Below are 25882 nucleotides of genomic sequence, written 5' to 3'. Positions count from 1 at the left end.
AAAAAATCCATTTATGCACCTAATCTTGTGTACAGTGAATTGGAGACATACTGTTCTTTCTTGTCTAGTGCCAAGCCCCGACAATTCTTTAAATTGTAAGTGTATAGCTAAGGACCCTGTACACAAAACTCTAAACCATATTCCACCTCTCACTAACTAATGCAGACTGGTAAACTCTTGTCATTTCTAGAAATTTGGGTTGAAAAATATCTGTCAACTTTCATTGTTTCAGAGCTTATTTATAAATTATCACCTTTTTCTTGTTGAGATTTAACACAACAAGAAATTCTATATTTTGTTACTTTTAATATAGAGTTGTGTATTTTTGCTTGTATAATATGAACAGGAATGTAACTACTTTTTCATACAGTGTTCAATCATATAAATGGTGGAACTAAAAATAATTTTTGCATATTGAACGTTACTCATCAGCAGATCTTGTTAAGGATGAAATATGTGATATAAATTGTATAATCAGAGTTCACAGCAGTTACTTTACAATAAACCATTGCAAATACTTTCAGAGATCTGAAAGGCTGTTTAATTTCAGAAAAACTACAGCTTTTATTCATTATCTACCTCTTTCTGTGAGGAGTTTTCTGTTTATCCAGTAGTGAGAATCTGATCCTAGAACACCAGGGTCAGTTGTATAGTTACATGATTTTTTTTTTTAATAATCATCAGTATGTGCAAAATTCTGAAGCTTCCTCAATGAATTTACAAATTGTTTTGATTTGTGTGTTTTCCTACAAAAATGAAATTATTTTTGAGGCACAAAAAATAATCAAATGAAGCCTAAAGTGTACCTGGAGAGGTAGCAGAAGGCATATGCACATTCATGTCTTTCTGCAGTTTGATTTACCTGTGTATTCATTAGCATGAAATGTTGGACCAATCAGCAAAATTACCTAAATGTGGAGGTGTCACATATATATTGATGATTTGACATATTACTGCTGACAAGTCAATTAAATTATATGTCATAGACGAGCATTTTTACTCACAAGTGTACCGAATTAGGAAGATACTTAGTGTTCTTCAGTAATTAAATCATATTGAAATATGAGGTGCCTGTCCACCTGTAATACTGATCCTATTCACAATATACTCAGAACTCAAAATGAAAATTAATAATTTTTATTAGTTAAATATGCATGTGCCTAGATTTAACATCATTGTATTTCTCTTGATAATTTGTGTGACAAAGTACACATCTATGTATGTATAATTTTGATCAGACAAGTATAAGTAGAAGAAAAAGTTACTTATTTTTGCTGTTAGTTACATAGTCTTAAATAAAAATAATAATTTTAAATTGACCTTTACTGGTTAGAATGTCTTAACATTTTACCTCATGAAAACAGCATGTTCCAAATTTCAGTCACTGTTTAAGAGCAAAACTCTAAGAAAACCCTAACTTTTATTAGAATCAGTAGGAGTCACAGATAGAATGTTTTGGTCTACCAGTTTTAAAGATATGGGGAAGGTTAATATCTATTTGCCGTGGTTATTACATAGCAGTGTCAGAGAGAGCCTTGAGAAGATGTAACAGAAATATCACCATAGTCAGAGGCAGTTTGTCAGGGGGACCAGGGCATAAGCTGGTTGCTCAGCTTGTGATTGAGAGAGAAAAAGAATCTTCACTGTCTCAGCTTTTATGTCCTTGCTATGTCAAGTTTCTTGATAACTGAGGAATTTTCTGTGCCTTCAGGTATGTCCTTGTATCTGTTTGGAATAACAGAGAGCAGAAGCTTCTGCTGTGAATATACCTGGAAACACTGGTTGCCAAATGCCATATTCTGATAGACTGGTGGGATGCATCAGCTCACAGTGATGCACAGCTGTCACTTATATCCAAGTGTTTGGGTGACAGTCTTCCTGCCACTCATATTAGATGGACATAGAAAGAGTATTACCAGAAGTACTTTCATCAAGTATCTTGAGGCCTGAGTGAAAAGAAGTCATTTTATTACAAGTGAACAAAACAGACATGTTGGGAAGAAATTATTAGTCTTTAATTTTGCCTTTATTTTTCAAAATAGACAATCTGCTATTAAACATATAGATAAACAAACCAAAAAAAAAAAAAAAGATGATACACAGAAAACAACAGAACAGAGTCAATATGACTTAAGGATTACAATGATTTTATAAATACTTTTCCCAAAAATATAAGATTTTGCTCAAACCTCCTCAAACCCTTGTGGAAAATATATAAGCCTTTCTCTCTTTTAGAACCATTTCTCAGCTAAGATTTGATTTTGCAGTCATTTTAGAGCCAAAGTCTGAAAACACAATAATTTCTTGAGTTTGTCTTAATTTCATGAAGAGCACAACTTTATATGAAGCATAACCATCTGAGGTGAACTATAAGAGGGAGGGAACATGAAACTTGACGAGGTCTTAACTCAGCCAACCCCCCACAACTAAGAACCAAAATTACTCTATTTACAGAAAATTTCATAAAATGTAAAACTTTGATAAAGTATATTTTGTTGCCTTTCTTGAATAGCTTTCCTTTTTGTGGAATTTCAGTTTGAGTTTGGCTGAGGTTCAGTTAATTTTGAAGTGCAGCAGACATTCCTTAGGTCATGTGCAGACTTTGCAGCCTTGCTTTGGATGACTATATATGTACATGTCTGCAAATAGCAGCTTGAATATATGCATAGTGCATGTAGTGATAGTTACCCAAGTACTTAGAAGGCCTTTGACAATGATAAAAATGAGGATAGGTTATAATCAGGCAAAAAAATTACTTTTTTACATGCCTATGTTTAGGGCAGTCCTGGACTTGCCCCTGAAGGAGACAGAACGAAATAGATAAGGACATGATGAACTTGGAGATAATAACTACACAAACCAGTCATTTGTTCATGCTTCTGAGAAACCCTAACTCAGAACTACAGTCTCAGGATTTCTAAGGATTCAAGTGTGCATCAGTGTGTAGGATGACTCTGTTTCACAGTTACAGGTTTTTTCCAGTTATCAGAGATCGAGGTTTTCAACTTGGAGCATTCCCATGAGCTCAGTGTCAGATGATCTACTTCCAAAGAGAAACCTGTCCTTTTGGCAGAGCTATGCTCTCCCTTCAGCAAAAGCGTTTTCTTTGAAAAGTAAATTAAAATGGTTCTATTTTTGAAACCTATATCTATTTATTTAACAGTGGTTGTTTTACTACAAAAATCTGTTAAAGAGGTATGTTCCTTGCAAACAGGACAAATATAGGCTGTGTGAATGATATATGCATATATACATAATTCCACTGTGTATATATAAACTCCTCCCAATACTGTTAAATACTGTAATATACTTTTCTATGGTGCCTGTGTATGCTGGGCATATTATGAAAGGGAAAGAATGAGAGAAAAAATGCTAATGTCCTTTTAAAACTTTTCAAACAAAGGCAATCCTTCTTTTATTGTCTTTAGATAAACTGTATGGTCTCTCTGTATTTTCTTTGGCTTCATGTTAAAATAGAAGTATGCAGAATCTGGTGCTCACATTTTCACCAGTTGATGCTAATACTAGCTAAGTAAAGTGTGCAGAAATTCCCAAAAACTCTTCCTAACCTGCAGAAGGTAAAATGAATGAGAAATGTTAAAACTGATGCAAAATACTCAGACACGTTAATAGCTGGATGCAATTCACATGTAAATAAAATTCAATATTTGATATCAAATATCAAACCATACAGTCTTCTACCAGCCAATACTAATTCAATCTATTAAAACGTAGACACAAGGGATGGAGAAACAAGACAGATGCTGCACTATAACTCTAATATACATTGTTCTATTTGATATTTTCCCTTCTAGACCTATATTCTAACAGTAGTGGGTGACAAGAACATAGTACTATGTATCTTCCTCTTGTCACTCCTCCAACATCATAATCTGAAATTTGTATATTAATATTCTTTTCCTTTTCCTGTTCTTGGTGCTGAGAGACTCTATCAGAACAGCTTACTTGGTGTGTCCCAATAAAAATTGCAATACTGTAAGATAGAAACCTTCTCCTCTGACAAGCTCTTATTCAACCCTGACTGCATTTTTAGGATATAACTGTTGAAGGAAATAAGAACAACCAATAATAAAACTGTAACTTTGGGAATACTGTTCTGGCAATTGTTAAATTGTTAAGGAATGTTCATTGTCAAATTCTGTAGCAGCCCTTAGGCTCAGAATATTAACCACTTCTCTGTGTACAGAAAATTGTCCAACAATTTGTACTGTTCTTGGATAACAAATTGTGTTCCTAATCTTTCCTATTCATTATATTCACTCAAATGTTGGGTTTTTTTTCCTGTTTAGTTCAAAAAAGCTTTGCTCAGAATATGAAAAAATTCAAAGAGAAAGTGAATTGATTTTGGCCCAAATTGAGTTACAAAAATGCCACCGGGAACAAGGCCTTGCCCAAGGCAAGTTCTTGGGATGGCAAAACCCACAGATATTACAAAAGAAGATGAAACAAATGTTTGAGCAGAACAAAAATTCAGGTCTGGAAAGACTCATGAATACACATTTATTATATAAAATTGTCATTCAGCAGTTTCTCCATGGATCCATTACTATGCTTTTCCTGTTGATGTTTTGCATTTTTAAAATAAGATGAAGTGTTCAGATTTATGCCTCTTGCTGAAGGCAGTCCATACAACCAGGTGCTTCCAAAAAGCAGAAGGCAGTAATTTAGCCATTAAACTCTTCTTTATAGTCCCAATGTAAAACAGTAGCCAATTTTGATGCAAAATATCAAAATTCAGAAAGTAATGCTCTTAAAATGACATGTATATCATGTTTAGTCAATCCTTGCTGTCCAAACCAAATTAATTAAAGTTGCCAGCTGATGCTTTTAAAGTAAAGTAAGTGCTGACAATGTTCTTATGATAATGTTGTCATGAAACTCACTGCTCCTAATTTGAGCACATCTTCTCACACAGCTTCACATATAGACTTACACTGTGTGACTGCAATAGGAAGAATATACCTCTGCTGAGGAAATATGTTTAAAATTTATTTATTGTTACAGTTTTGTTGGGTTACATCAAGGGTAGAAGCAAAGCTAACATTTTCAACCTGATGCTACACTCTTTCTCCAGAGCTGTGTAATTTTAATCTTCTAAAAAGTCACTAAAAGTGGTTAGATAAAATCTTTATACTGGCACCAAAATGCTTTCAAATAACTCTTCTGACATACAATTAAATCCCTTAGATAAAAGAAAGCCCCATGAACACTCCAATAGGGTTTTTCTAAAGAAAACTTTCAAAAGTTTGCTCAAGGACATTTGTGCAATCACAAAACAGATAAGGAGCTTATTTTGCTCTGTCTCCTCTTTAAGTCATAATCTTTTGTTTATGTTACAGTCTTTCTATAACAGCTGACATGATGTCAGAATCACTACTGCAGAAAAAGCAAAATCAAACATTTGAAGAGCTTCTGAGTAATGCTGGGGAAAGAAAACTATGAAAAACCCCAATACTTATGAGTTGTTGAGTATTCCTTATATTGTATATGAAAAACCTTGGACTTTAAATACTTCTTGTTACAATATATACATTTTCAAACATGGAGAACAGATTTACATTATTATTTGTACAGATTTTCATATGCTTTCATTTATATTTTTGTACACTTTTGGTATTTAGTCTCAATGGCATTTATCTACATTATCTTTTTCAAGTTTATTAAATACTGATAACTTCTGTGAAAACCAGCAGACATTAAAATTTGTAGCTAATACATGCCATAGGAAGAATGAAAATCTTCCAGATTTTCAAGAATCTGTCAAGTAGACCTGAATTCAAAAAGGGGAAATGACAGGTCTGTAGATAAAGAAAGGTCTATAAAACTAAGCCATCATAATATTATAATACTTTTTATTATTCTAGGCATAGCATGTCTAAAAGTGTTCATTTATATGAAGATTGTATTGTGGAATTGTACATATCCAGCTGTCATATAATTTTCTAATTTTGGTGTGGTTTCAGCCAGAAAATGGACTTTGAGTTCTTTGATAATATTAGTAGCTTAAAAATAATAAATGTATTTTTATTTTCTTGAAGAAAACTAACCTCATCACATAAAAATCCTTAGTATACCATTTTTTCATTTTAAGAATAAAAATAGATTATCAGACTAATAACTGTGAAGTATTTTCACACAGACCAAAGGGAAAAGTCATCGGTTCCTCCCATAGGATACAGTCCCACAAACTTCTCTGGCATGGGTACTTTCCATGGAGTACAGTCCTGCAGGAAATGTCCATGCTGCAGTTTTCCAGTGTGGGTCACCTGTGGGTCCTTCCAGAAAACCTGTTCCTGCATGGGCTTCTCTGCTTAGTCCACAGCTCTTATCAGGAGTTGGCTCCTGCATGGGATTTCTACAGACTGCAGCCTCCCTCAGGGCACATGAACCTCCTCTGGATCCTCTGCAGGCTGAGGCGTGGATGTCTTCCACCATGGTCATTCACGGGCTGCTTCAACCTGCTTCACCTTGATCATCTCCATAAGCTGCAGTGGCACCTGGAGCCACCTCCTCCCCTTCCTTCTTCGCTGATCTTGGTGTCTGCCAAGTAATTTCTCTCACATTTTTCTCCCCCACTCTCTCTAATGTGCTGCACACACAGAGACTAACTCTAAAAGCTGCACAGTGCTTTTCGACAATGTTAGTAGTTTAACAATACCAAACTTCTTTTTTGTTTGCTTAAAGAACATTAACCTCAGTCACAACAAAAACATTAGCATCCTATTTTTTCTTGAATATGTTATCTTTCTAATTATGTTATCACATATCCTTTCTTTAATATTTTATGAGAGGCACAACCAGCATCACTGATAGGTTGTCTTTAGACAGTGGTGAGTCTGTTTTGGAGCCAGTTGAAAGTGGTTTTGCCTGGTGTGTGTATCCTTGGTCTATTCTCACAGAGGCCATCCTTGTAGCACCTTCCCTACAGGAAACTCACCAGGCTAAGACACCCTCCAAAGCAATAAATATGACTTTGAACCTACTGAGACAAAGGAGGGATCTGAAATAAAGCACTTCATGCTCTGGATTCAGTCTCCACAAAGTCACAAGATAAATTGTCTCTGAAAAGCAACAGAATCAGCCCCTGCTTTGCATGTGGCCCTGCCAACACACTGTAAGTTAGACATGAGAACATTTACCCTTTCTAGGACTTGTTGGACTTACAAGTAGGAACCTAACTAGAGGTGTTAGCTGAGCTTTATTGTGACTATCCCCAGATTTGACAAATTGAGCTGGATATACCCAGACTTTCACCCTTTCCATGTCCGGAAAACAAGCATTCAAACTCCTAGCATGCGCAGTTTTCCTTCTTTCCAAGATAATGCAACAGCAAAGAAGTGATTTTAAGGATCACTGGTTTTTACAGTGATGATGAAATTCTCCTTCTCCTTCCTGCCCTTTTGGAACTGAGTCTTAGTCTGTAGGATTAGTTTCTTTTTGTCTGGCCTAGATCACATTGATCCTGTCCTTCAGAGAGTGCATGCCAAATTTAATAATTTTCTCCAGCTTTGCTTGGGATTTGGAGATGGAAGCAGCTTCTAACACTTATTCAATGTTACGCTTGGACACAAGCAAATAAGATAATCTCTTTCAAAACCTGTGACAAGAACAGTTTACAAACTAGTAAAATGCAAAGGCAAAGACCCTGCATCCTACCAAATTGGAGGATATTTCCACCCCTCTGAAAAAAGAAAAAAGAAGAAGAGGAAGGAGGTGCAATTGTTCTAATTTTTAAAATAACATTTTTTCATATATTGGAGAAAAGAATGAACAAAACCTATCAATACTTTTAATTCAGTAAAATGCATTTAACATAGGGGAAGACTTTAGGAAGCATAAATGGAAATTAAATATTCAACCTAAAAACATTTTTTCTTTCACATGTATAAGAAAAGGTAATGATAACATAAAAAAGTAATATCCTTTCCTTTCCCTTACCCTCCCTTCCCTTCCCTTCCTGAAACACCTGCTAGTCAAAAAAGAATTATATAATCAGTAAGTTCTATGATAATTAACGATACAAATTAGTTAACAAGCATCATTGATTAATTTTGTTCATGTTCAAACAATTAGTGAATATCATAAAAAATATGAACTTTTTAATTACTGAGGGAAAAATTGGAATTCTTGCAGTGTCTTGTACTCCATTATTATTATACAATTAATTTATAAACTATTATTAAAAAACCCTTTAGAAATATCCAGTGATTCTAACCAGTCGCTCTGAAATGAGTTTAACTTGTGCAGTCTTGCAGAGGGGATTAAAGTATAATGGGAAAGGAGATTATACTTCAGTACTTGGGGGAAGTAATAATGCAGAGGGACAGTTTTGGGCCCCATTTTGATCAGCTCTGGTTTATACTTCTGACACAGAACTCATACCCAGCAGCATAAAGCACAGGCACAGATGAGCTGCTCCAAACTTTGTCTCTATTCATGGAAACCACTTCACAGTTTTGCTATGAAAGAATCGTAGCAGAGACATAGACTAAAGCACAGAGAGATCCCTTTCTTTTTTAGAAGGTTCTAAGAGACTACAAACCTGTAATCTGACCTACTATAAAACACAGAGCAACAACATTAAAGCAGAATTTTAGCTTAGGATGACTGAGACACTATTTCTGAAAATCTACTTGCGATGACTTATGGATCTGGAGGAAAAATGAGTCATTTTTCTATTAGCTATATTATTGTCTTAAAAATGAAACTTAATGGAAGCTGTAAAACAAACAGCAATTTATTTGTAGTTGCATATGTATATACACATATTGTACAATTCAACAGAGTTAAGACTCTAAAAGAAAATGTGTTGATTTGTGGAAGACATTAATTATCAATTTTTAGGGTCATTTTTAAGTGTGGTGCAATTTCTGGTGGGAGTGAAACACAGAACTCGATGACTTGGACCGTGGGAGATTGAGAACAAATGGGAGAGAGTTGACACAGGACAAAGAGGTGAAAAAAATGCACCTTTCCCCTAAAAATCTTAAATGGGTTTTAACACTCTGAGAGAAATAGATACATGGAGTAGCTTTTTCAAAACTATCAGATTAATGAGCATTTTTCTTCTTATATATTGTCTGTGAAATTCAGGGGACTAAGTTTACTATTAATTCTATGTTATCAAGAGATAGTCTAGGAACTTTTGGACTATGGGTGAAGATGAATGTGTCACAAATGTTTGACTTCTCAAACACAGAGCTCTGAAAATTTTTTTCTCTTCCCCTAGTGTAATGAACGTGTTACATGCGACTCAGGTAAGCTTACCAGGAAGAACATCTTCTAAGTGATATCCTGCTGCTAGTTTTACTCCTGGTGTAGAAACAATAGGATTCTGTATTATGGCTTAGCTTGATTAAGGTCACCACAAAAGAAACACTATTTTCAAAAGGAGCTTTTCAGCGAAAACTATTTCACAGATCCCTAAACACTTTCAAACTGACAGTTCAGTCCCAATGAGTCTTCTCTGTAGAATGGAGACAGAGGTCTTAAAATCTGTAGATTAAATAATGGAGAAGAGAGCTGGAAGACAGCTTTTTTTATAGCAATAATTAACAGCTCCCTAGGGTTCAGTCTGACAATATGTTATGTCAGTTTTGAGTGATGCTTGTCAGATGGCTATAATATTGCAGGAAACAAACTGTGTAAAGACCAAAGGAAAAAAAGATAATGCTATACTGCATATATTGCAAAGCACAACGAAGCTCTCTTATCCTGGATAAAGAAGAACTTGGTTGCAAAAAATGAATGCTTGCTGGTAGAATCTCTTAAGTATGTCCTGGTATGTGTTTTCACTTGAAGTCAGTTTAGTTGTGGCACATTGCTAATGCACTTGTAGCACACCTTGCCAGAATAATGTTTTATCTCTGTGCAAAGCCACCTGAGCGCTACATTTTCAATATTAAACCCTTGTGGAGATAAACACACTTGAACAGACACCAGCCCAGTGTTTCAGAGTTTGCTTTGCCATTAATCTGCAACAGTGTAAATTCACTCCCAAGTAAACAGATGACCAGGAAAAATATGTTCTTGGTATGAGTACTGAATATGGGAAATACTATTTGCTGTGAGAAATTAAATGGAAAACAAAAGGGTACAATGCAGCTCATGATCATGATCATAAAAAGAGAAGAGATCAGCATCTCTTCACCTGGGTGTCATCTCTAAATTCTATAATAATTAAACCAGTGTTTTCCTTTTCTCATGGCATTTAACAGACAGTATCAGATTCAGGTGTTGAGGTATCATTCCTGTAAAATTTACTTTTTACATAAATTTGGGTCCAATTTACTAAAGAAGTAGTATTTGGTGAAACATCATTTTTGTTTATTTTAACTAAGACTAAAACCAGTAACTAGCTACTGGTCCATAAATTTACACCATTAAAGAGGACCTTAAACATTTCTTCATCCTTATTTAGAGTATTTTCTGGAGGCATTGACTTCAACTGGAAGTATTTTATACTTGTTAAAAAATATAATATTTCTTGCACACAAGTGAGAACTTTCTGCTTGAGTAATGCTTGAATTGACCTATTTTGTCATTCAACTTTGCTGTAGACATTAGAACTTGAAACCCTGTGACCTTTCTTCCAGTGCATGATATTTATGCAAACAGGTATTTGTATGAATGTTTTTCTTTTTCTATGTCTCTCTGGGAATTAAATACTATTTAAACACAGAATGAAAGGAATCCAAAGGAAGAGGTGAGAATACTCAAAATGTTTATTTTTATACATAAGACAATATATCACTCTTTTCTTGCTTGTGGGAAGGTCAGTGGCAAGCAGGAAGGGGCAGATGTCCTTTTTATCTAACTGACTGCTTATTTAATCTATTTTTAGATGAGGAAATGAGTTCCCAAATTATTGTTCAATTAGCACAACTTTATAAATTGTTCCTAAATACTTTTTTGTAATGTTATTGCTTATAAATTGTTCACAAGCAGATCTTTGATCTCTGTCTTATCCAGTAATACAGTCTCTTGAAATTAAATTATTTCATTTGCTATAAAGGGCAAGTATGAAATGTGGCTAAGAACTCAACGTTAAAGATAAACATTGGAGGTTTTAAAAATATCATTTCATTTGCTACCATTCAGCAGTAAAGAAGAAAAATAAAATCAGGTGGAAAATAAAATCAGGTGGAAAATAAGTCAAACTAATTTATTTCTGTATAAGATTGTCTACACCTTGGGCAATCGGTGACTCAGTAGGAGAAGCTGAACATTGAGCAGGGAACTGAGTAATGGAGTGAGACAAAACAAAATGTCTCCAGGAAACTATTAGTTCAGCATATTGGCTTTGCAGTCAACAGTTACTATGTAAAATTCAAAATATGCACTGAAGATACTTCATTTCCTCTCAAACTCCGTAATTTCTTTTTTGATATTTAATCCCAGAGATCACTTCCTTGATTAGCAGTGACCCAGAACAGGAAGTCCCCCAACCCCTCGGCCAGCAATATTCACTATTTACTTTGTACACACGATCAAAATATCTGCTATATGATTCACTCAAGAATCTCTTAATTTCTTAATTTCTCTCTTGGCTTCTTTTTATTCAACAAACTTTAAATCTCTCTGTTTCAAGATGCTTTCGCATTCAATAATGTGATCAATTTGAAGAATGGTTTAGAAATAAGCGTTTGAAATCGTTTCAATAAAGCAGAAGGGAGATTTGAGGATGAAGAATTCAAAACATCAACCATAAAGTTTAATATGGGGTAAGAGATTGCAGTTAAAGACCAATGCCTGGGGTTCAAACCACATTATATCCTGATTCCTTCATTCCTTTTTTTTCTGTAAATGGGAACTGTGCAAGGCCTCTTTCTCTGTCTCTTAACTATTGTTAGGAAAAAATGAAAACAACCCCAAATTAATTCCTCTTCTTCATTGGGGGCTATTAGGGGGCTTTTGTTTAAGGAGGATTTTGAAAGTACTTTTAGGATGAATGAAGATACATTTACTGATAAATACTTTAGAACCACCTCCCCTCAAACCAACACATCATATGATATTATATGATTGATATAATATCATAATCATATAATATCAAATCACATCATATGTCTAATAGTTTGTCACATAATATTCATCTTTTTCTAAGAGATTTTAAATTTTATGGGATTACCTAATGAGATCTTGACGCAGTCTAACACATCTGAAGATCTGAGGGTCTGAAACTCCTAAAGTACTATGATTATTTGATTTAATTTTCTGCAATAAAAATCACACAGAACCTTATCCTATAATTGCCACCTTAAAAGCTCCTCACAAACAGTGACAATACATGTGTTACTGAGAATGTGACACCCTGAAAATAGAATTTACATTCATAAATAAGGGTGTAATTTTACCATCAGTCTTCATTCCATGAAGGAATTGAAGCATCTCCTTTTCATTCTCTTTGTTCTTGAAAATGATGAGCATGTTTGCACTCTATGATGATTCTTCGTAGACAATTTTTAAATTAAAGAAATTCTTTAAATCCATGCAACTGAGACTCAAGGAGGATAAAAGAAATTAAACAGAAGATTTTTTTGCCATAACTTCCAAATGCAATGTGAAAAAAGTTTATTCACTCCTGATGGATGAAGCAATGGGCAGATTCATTAGGTATTGACAACATTCCTGTGCAAACCTCTTTTTCATGAAGAATGATGCAATTTTATCTTTTTACCAAACATTTACAAACTCTATCAATTGTTTTTTTCCTTGATAGGATACAGGGAAAAGCATCATATAGGAAAGGAGATGAAGAATTCATCTTTTTAATGAGGTCAACTGTTTTCTGGATAGTTGGTCACATCACCTTTTTTTTTTTTTCTTTCTTTTTTAACCACTCAAACACCACTATTTTGGCATCTACCCTGCAGACTGTAGTTGGCAATCTCTTGTGGAATAATTTCCAATTCATATTTCCTGCTGAGAAGGTATTTATCTCAACATACCTATGTACTGAAGTACAACAGGATTCTAATTTAAAAGCATTTGAACAATACATGTTCAGAAAGCCTGGACTCAAATCTAAAAGGAATTTGATATGACACTGGCCTTCACAGACCTTGAGGTTACAACTAAGTGAAATTTAAAAAAAAAGTGAAATATGCATTAATAACTGCCTCTGCAAATGAGACTCCTTCAGTGCACTCTACAGCAGAAGCTATACCACTGGTAATTCTATAAAATTATATGTTTTACCAGTACAGCTATGTGCAATGTTTGATTTAAGATGTAAGCACGCTGCAGTATATAATCTGAAGATTTAGAATGTAGATTTTGCTTCATGGATAAAATGACTGACTTAACACACAACATGACTAACTCAAAATGTACACCAACATAATAACAAACAAGAAAATCTAAAGTCTTAAAAACAGTCAGGCCTAAATAATTTTCAATAATCAATATATAAGTCTATAGAAACCATTATTCTAATTCTTTCTGCTCTCATAGTAATATATTATACATGAAATTTCCACTAGACACAAAAGAATATTAGCAACACAGTTAGACATTGATGTTCTTAAATTTTTTCCTCAGGTTTCAACACTATTTTGATAACTACTTTATTTTTCTAGATTTTTTGTTTAGGGCAGGAAATTGAATCAATTTCCTTTAAAAAAATAATCCATGTATCTTGACAAGGAAAAATAACATGATTCCAATCCAGCTTTTGGTATATCCAAAATATAAATGTTACCACCCATTCTTTTCATACTCTTTATTTAACTTTCCCTTAAACATCAAGTCTTATCAACTTGTATTAGAGCAATGAACATTTAATTTCCTGTCTCTGCTTGTGCAGTAGTTCAATTAACTGATAGCAGTGTGAGGTCTGTTTAGATGGTAAAAAATCCAAGTTTGCATCCTGGATTGTAAGACAAAATGCTGAGCTCCTGCAATATTTAGACATTAGACATTTAGCTATTTATTAAGATCATAGCTGCATGGCAGATATGCTTAACATCTTAGATTTTTGTACCTGAAATAGCTCAACAGTGCCTTCACAAACCTCTTCCTTCCCAAAATCTGTTTTCTGCCTCTCCAGGGACTCCACTACCCTAAAAATTCACCATTTTAATGCTTTAGGCCTCTTCTCAACTGCATTGTTGTTGAAGAACAAGGCCCATGTTAGCTAACAGGCCGCAGTACAGCCCTGGGAAGGTCCATGAGAAAAATCTCTAAGAAGCACAGCTGTGCCTCTGGGCTGTGAGAGAATCTCATGGGAAGATTGAGGAGGAACTGAGGAGGAGCCCCCAGTGTGTGAGAATAGAATGCAATAAAATGTAAACTGTAAGCTGTGTAATTAACCAGTAGATTAATAATCAATAAATATAAACATTATAACAGTATATAAGCCACTCACATGGTAAAATAAATGGAGCTTGCTTTATAACTCATATTGAGTGTGTCACAAGACTCTCTCTCCGCTGTTCCTTTTTAACAACACATTGTGACATTTCAGTGATGTCTGAAACAAGTCCTAACTGCTTTTATAACAAACCCTTCCTTAAGAAAATGGAAAAGTATAACCTGAGTGCACTATGCTAGTTTCTGCTGTTTCATCCTGGTTTTGTTAGTCAAAAAACTGTGGAGGAATGTGACTTTAGAGGGAAATTGTGAACCAAGCTACTTTTGCTATTACAAATAATAATTTCATGTCATAATTAAAAATATTTAGCATTGTCCTGATCTCCAGAAAATCGCTACTGTGGCTATTTTATAACCATTGGTTTCCTTCTCACATAAGTTCTTCATAAGTTGTTCTTCCCACTTGAAAAACTGGATCCTTTCCCTCTAGCTATATTTGTGGGCAGCAATAGTGTGCTCTGTTCTGCTTGAAATTTTCTTGAAACTTGAGCTTTATTTACTTCTTGATACTTTACAATCATTAGGTTATTTTTGCACAATCCATGTACAGCTTTCTACTCTATTCATATGTTGGCTGTATTTACCGTACAGCTTTCTTTTCTGTGTTCTGACACTTGCTCCTCACACTCACAGGAACCTGTCTGCACAACAGGGGTATTTCATAGAATCATAGGGTGATTTCAGTTTGAAGGGACCTTAAAGATCATCTAGTTCCAATCCCCCTACCATGGACAAGGACACCTTCCACTAGACTGTGTTGCTCAGAGCCCCATCCAACCTGGACTTGAAAACTCTTTTTTTATTGCTGCTAGATATTAATATGAGTAGGATGAATTTTTGAAAGTCTTTTTTTTTTTTTTTTTTTTTTTTTGCTTCAAAGACCTGATTCCATAAGCAGCCCAGCAGCTTAATGCACAACATCATTGCCTTGCTTCAATTATTTTTATGAGACTTTTCTTAGAAGTAATCTCTGCATAATCCCCAGAACAGTCATTATGGAAAACATGAAGCATAAGAAATTATTGATTCCCTTTTTGTTCATTCCTGAACTGTCCAATGTGTTCCAGAGTATGCAGTGCAATCAGGAAAAGAGAAAGCCCCACAAAATATCTGTAAATGTAAAACTGCAACCACAAAATTAGTAATGAGGAAACCAGAGCCAGCATGCTGGAGCTATTACTCAGTGCTCAAATTCCACTCCTTGCACACAGACAAAAAGTCTAATTTCCATTCATCAGGCATTCAAACTTCTGACTAGCAGGACCTTTGCATGTATAAAGAATGCAAGACGAGCAGCAGGAAACCCAAATTAAACTACAGGGCAAGCTCTTTAGTAACACTCTGGCAACATCACTGAGAAATATCACCATATTGCCTTAGAATGGAAAATGGACCATAACAGCAGATGGAAATAATGTAAATGGGTGAATGTATGAAAGGAGCTGAGATTAAAAGTCATCCTGATTATCATTTTTAAAAAAGAACAATTGACTTCTGTGACATTATGAAATGTCATATAACCAGCTGTGTTGAGAGTTGTGTAGGAAAAAGATTACACATGAGATACGGCTTGGTCCATGGAAACTTCTTTCCCAGCAGCACTGAAATCAACTAAAAATGCTTACGAATTTTTACTGAAACCTTATAGATGTTCATATAAATGCATGCATTTATATAAATTCCTAATGAAATCCCAATGATCTATGTAGATTCATGGAAATCCGGTTGAATTCCTTTGCATGTTATTTCATAACCTTGTTTGTAAAAGTTTTTTAGTATAACAAGCAGTTGCCTATTTTTTGCTAGCTTTCATTCAGGTTTTCTAATCATAATAAAATTGAAAACTCAGAGAATAATGCTTTTAAGTCACAATCTGGTGTCAACTAAGTGTATTATACAGCAGCCATATAATAACAAATTTTTAAAAGAAATTTAGTCAATGGTACTTATGAGGACATTGATGGGAAAAGATCAATGTTTTACCATCTTCGGAACTACTAGGTCACATCTAGTCAAGTGGACAGATTTTTCTAGTTAGGAAAACTAAATACTCTGAGTCTAGCATTATCCTTTTCCCAATTTAAAAAAAATTCAAATAAATTGCATATAGGTATTTTAATTATTGTGACCAAATCAAACATATGAATTAATTTAATTTATTTTGTTATAAACTTCCTTAGCAAGTGGGGTAAAAATAAAAATCTTAATTTCTCATTTACATAAAGCCAGACTTTTAGGTGTTGGGGTTTTTTTTTAATTACCAATATGTTCCTAACATATTCTTCTTTTCCTCTGTGAGAAATTCAGAGACTTTTGCTGTAGGAGATAGATGGTGTAGACACAGACCACAACAGCCTGTAATATTGTTATTGTTTGCATTACCCATCATAGAAATCCTCTTAATGGATAGTAGAGAGCCTTTCTTTACTGAGAGGTTGGTTATACAGTAGAACAGAGTTCTTAGGAGGGTGATTAATGCACCAAGCATGTCAGTGTTTAAGAGACAGTTGGATAATGTCCCTAATAATGTGCTTAAAAATTTTGTCAGCCCTAAAGGTCAAACAGTTGGACAAGATGGTCATTGCAAGTTCTATTAAATTTATATATGTTTTCCTGTCCTCTCCTCTCCTCTCCTCTCCTCTCCTCTCCTCTCCTCTCCTCTCCTCTCCTCTTCCAAATCTGACAGCACAGACCAGACTTCCTTTTGGTCTTATAATGGATATCTCCATCTTTAAATGTAAAAATGAATTTAAAATATTCTAAAATTTAAGATTTTATATAGCCAGAAAGTGTTAAATATTTGACAGAAATTAGTTTAAATTGCATAAATGAGTATTATACATACACATACATAAATATGTAATATAAGTATATATTTTATATTATATATTTGTAGTCATATAAATATTTGTTTCTCTTTAACTTGGAACTGATTAGTTTCTAATATTGGACAGAAAACTCCTCTTTAAGCATTGCATATGTAACTAGTACATATGGACTGCTCTTATTTATCACATTCAGTTTTTAGGTTAAATATATCAATTACCAAGATAAGCTAAAAGGGTTTCTAGACTTGTGGGAGCTAGAATATTGTAGGCAGGGAATGTTTTTCTTTGAATCTATTTGATTTTCATGGAAAGCATTACATTTTAATTAAGAAAGAAGTAAAGGAACACTGATATTGTTCTCCTTCTCTCTGGAGTATAGGACACATGCAGCTCAGTTCTGCAGCAATACATTAGGGACATGCAAATCTTTTCCTGGAGGGAAAAACAGAGAAGCTTGTATTCAGCTTCCAGTGTCCAGTAAATTGTTTTGTTTTCATGTGCTAACTTTAATTTCTGAAATGATGCAGAAGAAAAATGGTATATAATCTTCTAAGTCGAGATATTATCATTAAATATATACAGCCATATGGAGTATTTTATTTTTGCCTTCTTATGAATGCATTTCTTATATTCTACAGGCAGTGTGAGTGTACAAAACAGTGAAATTACTGAAGTTTACCTCTCTTTCCTTGGAGAAGGTTTTTCTGGGAGGAATTAAGAAACACCTGAAAGACCATATAGTCATTGGTCACAGCCAGCATGGCTTTGTGAAAGTCTTGTTTTAGCAAAACTGATTTCCTTTTATCACACAGTAACCCTCCTAGCTGATCAAGGGAAGTCAATTGATGTAGTCTTTTTGTATTTCAGTAAAGCTTTACATACTGTCATTCGCAGGGCTCTTCTGAATGAAATATCCAGCAAAAGGCTGGATAAATGCTGCATATGATGGGTGAGCAGCTGGTTCATGGGTTGGGCACAAAAGGTTACAGTGAGGGGTGACATCAGACTGGTGACTGTCACTAGTGAGGTTCCACAGAGCTCCATCCTCAGCCCTGTGCTCTTCAGCATCTTCATTAATCATTTGGACACAGGACTGGAAGGGATACTGAGCAAGTTCATAGACAATACAAAACTGAGAGGAGCTGTTGATTCCCTCGAGGGCAGGGAGGCCTTGCTGAGAGACCTCAACAATTTAGAGGCCTGGACAATCACCAACTTTATGAAGTTTAGCAGGGGAGGTGTTAGATTCTACGCCTGGGATGGGGCAACCCTGGAAGTTCGGACAGACTGGGGAATGATACGCTGGAAAGCTGAGCCATGGAAAGGGACCTGGGGATCCTAGCCAATGTCAAGTTGAATGTGAGTCAGCAGTGCCCTGGCAGCCAGGAGGGCCAACCCTGTCCTGAGGTGCATCAGGCACAGCATTGCCAGCCAGGCAAGGGAGGGGATTGTCCTGCTCTGCTCTGCTCTGCTCTGCACTGGGGCAGAGGACTCACCTTGAGTGCTGGGGGCAGTTTTGGGTGCCACAATATAAGAATGATATTAAACTGTTAGAGTCCAAAGGAGGGCAACACAGATGATGAAGGGCTTTGAAGAGAAACGATATGAGGAGCAGCTGAGGAGCCTTGGTCTGTTCAGCCTGAACGAGACTGAGGCGAAACTGCACTGCAGTCTGAAACTTCCTCATGAGGGGAAGAGGAGGGGCAGACACTGATCTCTGCTCTGTCGTGTCCAGTGACAAGACCCCAAGGAATGACCTGAAATTGTGTCAGGGGAGGTTCAAGCTAGATATTACAAAATTATTTTTCACCCAGTGGGTTGTTGGGCACTGGAACAGGCTCCCCAGGGAAGAGGTCACAGCACCAAGCCTGACAGAGTTCAAGAAGCACTTGGAAAATTCCCTTGAGTACCTGGTGTGATTCTTGCAGATGATGTGCAGGGCCAGGAGCTGGACACAGTGATCCTTGTGGGTCCCTTCCAACTCAGCTTATTCTGTAATTCTGTGACACCTGTTATTACCTCACTCATTAACTGGTTTGTTCTTCATCAGTATTACTTGCTACCCAGAGTTTCTTTTGTTCATTTGCTGTGCAATTTGAGTGTTATGTGAGGTACAAAATTATGTCAGCTTCAGTCTGAGTTATCAATACGGCTCCCTTAAAACACTTGTTACCGCTTACCAACACAAATATCTCTCACATATCCACAGTTAAATAAGGATGAGTTTTAAAATATTTCCCAACATCCCAGTTCATTTGCCCCTGAATACTGGAATGATTTTTTGTGTACAATTGCATAGTTTCTTATCTCATGCTTTTATAGCATGCAGAAAACAAATATTCCCTGAGGTGCCAGGAAGAGTGGTGGATGCTGAGATTGTTTGTGTCTTCAAACGGTGGAATGTAAGTAATGATATTATCAGATCCTCAGAAGTATTTTCTTATTAAACAAATCTCTGTTCCTTCATGTGTGATAGCAGAATGTTTTGATATTTTCCTGTCAGCTTAATATCAAAGATTAACATCTGACATGCCATGTCATGTTCTTCTACCTGCCTTTGATACTGCATTTGAGCCAATGAGGCTTCATTTCTAATTCTTGGTACAATGTATGTATTTTATAAAAATATACACAGACAATTTTGCAGTGAAATTCACAGACTCAGCCTCTGAGTTGCAGATGACTATGATGAGATACACTGCCTTGGAAAGATGCTCTGCTTCTTGTCAGTTATTGAGCTAGAATAAACAGATAGGAAACCTGTTCTCTTCCACTGAGCACATACAATTGAAAGGAAAGCCTTTTTTTAACTCTTCCTGTGAAATATTTTGTATATTCAGACTTACTTCAGCATTTAGGAGATAATTTCTGAACTAAATGAAGCCTGAAGAATCTACAAAAGGTAATTTTAATTTTTTTTTATAAGATATAGACATAAACCCTTAATGAAAGGGTTCAGATAAATTCTAATAAGAGAATAATAGGGAATTATAAAGTCACCCACCATGCAACTGAAAGAAAATAATTTTCTCTGTAAATTGAAGATTTAAAAGGGTAAAAAGGACCTATATATTATTCACTTAAGGTTTTGTATATTAATAGCAGTTAAATTCATCGCAAATAGAAGTAATAAGTAAGGGGCTTTTGTTATATCATCTATCAAAAGCTCAAAATGCATGGATTTATAGAGAGATGGAAGACTAATTTTAGGCATTTTATTTCTTTAAAATTTCATTTCCTTTCATAGAAAATTCAAAGGGTTATTTTTGCTTTCTCCAGTGTCAGGATGGAGAATCAGTTTACCCCATTACAGCAACACACATATTTCTCTACAGAATTGATGTTGGCTCTGAAGAAATTGAAGGAACTCCAAAGGCTAGTTCAGTAATACCACTCCATATGAAAGCTGATGATTCCTGAATGATTACTTTGGCTTAGATCCATCACACAACACAACTGGTTTGACACTTGCTTTGTCACAAACAGTAGATAACTGCACAGTAATTTTAAGAATGGGAAGTTAACCTTTACAGAGTAAAACTGATTTCCCCCTGAAATAATTATGAATTATATAATTAATTCAACCAAAATGTAAGTTAAGATGATATTATTTATGATTAGTATGTTAATTATATATTCAGAATATCCAGTAGAGTTCCTGCTCAGACCTACATTGTCTCCTATGTAGAAAGTTAAGGAAATTCTTTCTCACTCCTTTACCATTTTCTTGGGGCTTTTTTTTCTTTTTTTTGGGGGGTGAGAGTGTGTGAGAAAAAGTTAAGTAGCTATTTGGAAAAAAGGGCATGAGCTTTGAATATAAAAGCTCTCAGTTTTCTGAAATTCAATGCATAACCAAAAATAATATTCCATCTGTGATATTGCTGCCTTTTGAGATGATCCAGACTACAGTAAGTGGTAAATTATTTTCTTTTGGTCTCTGATTTTGATTCCTATTTAAATTAGTCATTCAAAATGAAAATTCCAAGTATAATGCAGTTTCTACTTTTGAGTAAATGAGAAAGAATATAAATTTGGTCTTCATTTTCAGATATTTTTTTAGTGTTGGTTATACCAACATCATTTACATGTGTTTGCACTGTGTTACTAGTAAAACAACTGGCCTACTGTATTAGTTTATTTGCCTTTCGGCAAAGTCAAATGTAGTTTTGAATTTGAAAGTAGCATCAAATTCAAAAGCAACATCTATTATTAACTGAAATAATGTTTTCCCATCATTTACAAGCTGCACCAGATGTACAAAGTGAAAAATAAGGACCCTGTGTCATTTTGGAAGTGCATTTAACCTTGGTTGTGTGCATATGTACATATGTAAGCCTCTGTGTCTGCATATCTCTATAGATATGGAGGGGAATATGTATCTATAGGTATAGCCTGTATCTATCCATAAAGCCATAAGCTTACATTTTCCCTGGAGCAGATAATATTGTTCTCAGTTCAACTGACCTAATTTTCCTTCAGCAGAGATGAGCCTCTTTGTAATTAGCATGGAGGAAAAGGTTTTTCAGAGATAAAATAGGCATCTAACTTGTTCTTTGAGTTCAAGGAAAAATTGGTAGGGTACATTATTTCTGTACTGAACTCTATTTGGGTTGATTTGCAGCATTGATTTCAATATTTTTTTTATGAACACAGAAAACGTGACCTACTTTCCACTGTTTACATTGGGTAATAGCATTTCCAGCAAAAATAGGATAGTGCTTGTGCACAGTGCAAATTTTACATTGGCATAAATTGGCAGAAATCCATCAGCCTTTAACATTTGTGATTCCCATCTCAGTGTAGTCCAGTGTTGTCAAACAGCAGATGGGGGAAATTAATTATTAAACTGAGCAATAAATAAAAAACTGTAATTTTTTATTAGTAATCAAATTAACAGGAAGGATTAATCCTACCATATGAACATTTGGATACCTGAGGGGAAAGAAGAATTTTCAATTAATATCATATTCCCTTGACATAACAATTTGAGAGAAGAAAGGGAGGAGGGTTCTTCTAATTAATCAAATACAGCAAAACATAATTATAAAGAAGATTAGTTTTTTGTTAATTTCTGCCTTGGTCTCCACAGTGGAAAGGCTCTTTTCACACACATTGCTGCTCATGTTCCATTCTGAAGAGTTCTAGTCAATAAAATGCCCTGCAAGTAGCAAAAAAAAAATCTGTTATTGGCTAGGACAGCATAGGTTAATACTCTTCTAAAACAAAACAGTTTTTGTTTTCAGTCACAAAATACACCTTTCACTTTCTTCAACAGACATCTTTGGCTATGAAATAAAAAACTCATCTGAAGACAAAAGCTAAAGGTGCAGAAAGAAATCAAGACCCTCGAACCCAGACATATACTTCACTACAAGCTGTGAACACTGACTGTAGCGTTAGAAATGATGTCCTGCCACATTTATTGGTTTCTGTCCACCTGCACCATATTAAATTCATTCATTTAAATATGGTGTATGTGTGAACATTGGCCAAATAACATGCAAGCCAATACATTTTCTTTCAGGTTGTGAGTCACAGTGCAAAGAAAACTGGTAATAGCACCATTTAAAACATCTGTTTTTTCCAGTTAAACAACACACAACTTTGGAAGGAAAAACACTTGCTCTGTAAGGCATGAAGTTATCAGTAGAGCAGAACAGACTCCCCTCCTCCTCTGTTAGGTTAGCATTGGATGAAGTTGTAGAATGAACTAATTTCCCTGAAAAGCAAAACAGAACACCTTTGTTTTGTGCTCAATAGAAGGAACATAAAATACAATTAAAAATACAAAGATGGTGACCATTGTAATGATATTTATCAATGATCTTTCAGCTTTATTTAGATATGTATAGCCTACACTTTCACATGCACACATACAAAGTTTTGAAAATGTAACCTTAAAGGTGAAGACGTGCTCTTTCAATAAAGATACATAAAGGACCTCCATTTGTCATATGTGCTATTATATGATTATTCATTTAGTGAAAATAGTCTTATAAAAACAGAGAGCAGAGCAAAGAATAGTTAAAAAATAAAGGAAGTAATTATTTTTTCTTGACTAGAATTCAAACTTGTTTGTTTGGCTGGTTGGTTTGGTTGTTTTTTTGCTTTTTCTCTGAGATTATGTATAGATTTTTCACTATTTAAACACCCTTTTACTTTACAAAAAGGAATACTTTCCAAACAGCATGGAACAGAGGAAAAGATCAAATGCTAAATTCTTCCCGCTGTGAGGCATTCTTGAAGGCTGAATTTCAAGCTTCTGATCAGCTTCATGCAGGCATATGAGAGAAAGACTGAAAAGAGAGGTGTTTGAGGGGCAGTCTCTGAAAAAAACACTTGAAAAAACGTGGGCTGCAGAAGTTAATTTTCATTTTTGTGCTTTATGTGTTCTTACCCTTTTAATTGACTTTTATTGTAAGCGCAAATAATTACTGTATTGCAAGCTCTCTAGAAGCTTGACTAGATATAGATAAGGTGTACTTTTATTGCATTTGAAGAGTAGAAAGAATAAAATAGTTTTCAAAGCAAGGCCTCACAGGAAAATATCTTTTTATTAGAGAGGTTGACAGTGAAAGTAGAATTTAGCAAGAAGCATTATCTAAATTACTTTCAGCAGTTATTTGTACTGCACTGTTTACTACAGTGCTTAGTGACTGCAGTTGATTGAGACTTAATTATGTTGCTAAAATAATTATAGCAATGACCCAAATCACAAGTATCTTGTGCCTAACACTCACTCTTATTTTCAGTACAGCCTGAAAATCAACTCCATTATAGTTTAGCACTTCTTTATAAAGGCCAGTAAGAAAGGTTAAGAAGATCATATGGAGAAAATATCCATAGATTACTGACGATTCAAGATTTTAGAGTAATATCTTTTAATAATGAAGAACTGATGTGAAACAAATTCTGTCCCTAAATGCATGTTTGTGAAATAAATGATGCACAGAAATCTTTAAGCATAAAAAATAATAAACAGGCATACATTTAAAAATCTGATGAGACTTGTTGGAAGGCACTTGTCTTCCATTTTCTATTTGCATTCACATTTCCTAGTAATAAGAACTGGAAGAACAGTAATGTAATTTTATCTGCAAAAAAATTGACAAGAAACATTAACTGAGTGCTTCAGGGTTTTTTATTTTCTCAGTGATTTTGCCCTTCCTCAGTCTGCATAGGGTGTAAAAAAATAGACTTTGTACCATATTTCAGTCCTGAGAAATAGAGTCTTTCACCATAAGTGTAACCTTTTGCTTTATTTAATGAAAAAACAGCAAGAAGGGTGTTGATTTTTTTCCTAACATTTCATTTCCAGATACAGAAAATGTCATGATCTAGCTGAAATCATCAGCAGCTGAATACTAGAGGCTGACTCTCTGAGTTATAGATCTTCTGTTTTTCAGTGGTGATACAATAAATAAAAACACACAGTGTGTCTGTGTATAACAGGAAGTCATGCAGACCTTACAAAGAAAGAGACCATCTCATTTCTTATGTCTTTTAGAGAAATACCACCACTGCAGCATGGTTTTACTGGATCCCAGATTACAGCATCAGTGTTACAGTCTTTTTAAAGCTGCACTGCTGTCAAGTAGCCCGAAGTCAACTGCCATTGAAGACAGTGGGAGCTGCAGGGCTCACAAGAGGATGGAGAAAGAACAAATGGACCCAGACTGGAGGAAGCCAATAGCCAGTCACATAATGAACAGCTCTCTTGCTGGGCCATGTCTCAATTTTTCAGCCACTGAGCTATGATAATAATTTCTTCAATCCTCATGAACTACCCAACTGTTTTGCCCAATATTTACTATACATCTCTCAGGCAAGCTGCCTCAGTACCTGCAAAAATGAAGCATTCATGGGAAAAAGCTTCTGTTAATGCTTTGTTCCCAGCCTAGAGCTGGACTCATGACACAGACTCTTAAATCACCCTTTTCTTATAATTACACTGATTCCTCCTATGCCAGAGAATATGGGACATGGACTGTGGTGACTGGTTTTCAGTGTTCCTAGTCCTTGACAGTTTATTATGCTATCTGCAGCCAACACATTGCACAAGCACTGGTGAGCCGCTGGCAGTGGAGATGTTTGGTACTGAGGTGGGTGGAATTTTCCACAAGGTTTGATGTCTTGGAAAAATCAAGGCAGTGTCTTATACAAATTATATTAAGGAAAGTCCTACTCAAAAGGGAATTAGAGCAAGACTTATAGTTAAGCTGAGAAAAGCAGCCAAACAGTATAGAAGCTCAGAATTCAAGGGCTATTGTGTATGTCTCAAATACCAATAGTTGGATAGCCAAGGATAACCAACCAGGGATTGTCGGTAAGAATACACCATGAGAAAGAAGGAGAAGGGGACCATACAGAGGTAGGGCAGCAATTTTCTGGCACAACTATCCTTGTTCTGTCTCTTGGAGACAAGCAGAACACTGTACAGCACAAGTGCAGGAATGAAGTCAAGAAGTGGGTATGGACTATTGAAAAAAGGCAAACTCATTATGGGGTGTCAAGACCACCAAAGCCCCTAAAAGCACTCTGACCCTTTTCCAGGAAGATCTGTAAGAATGAAGTGTGAATGATAACTAATTTGTGTAGAAAGCCAGAAATGTAGCTCCAGGGCAGGGGGAACTTGTCTGTAAAAAGGCACATCCATGAAA

Source organism: Lichenostomus cassidix, chromosome 2, assembly GCF_008360975.1.
Source record: "Lichenostomus cassidix isolate B80296 chromosome 2, HeHo_3.0, whole genome shotgun sequence".
In the NCBI taxonomy this organism is placed as follows: domain Eukaryota; kingdom Metazoa; phylum Chordata; class Aves; order Passeriformes; family Meliphagidae; genus Lichenostomus; species Lichenostomus cassidix.
Note: the sequence above shows the minus strand (reverse complement) of the source record.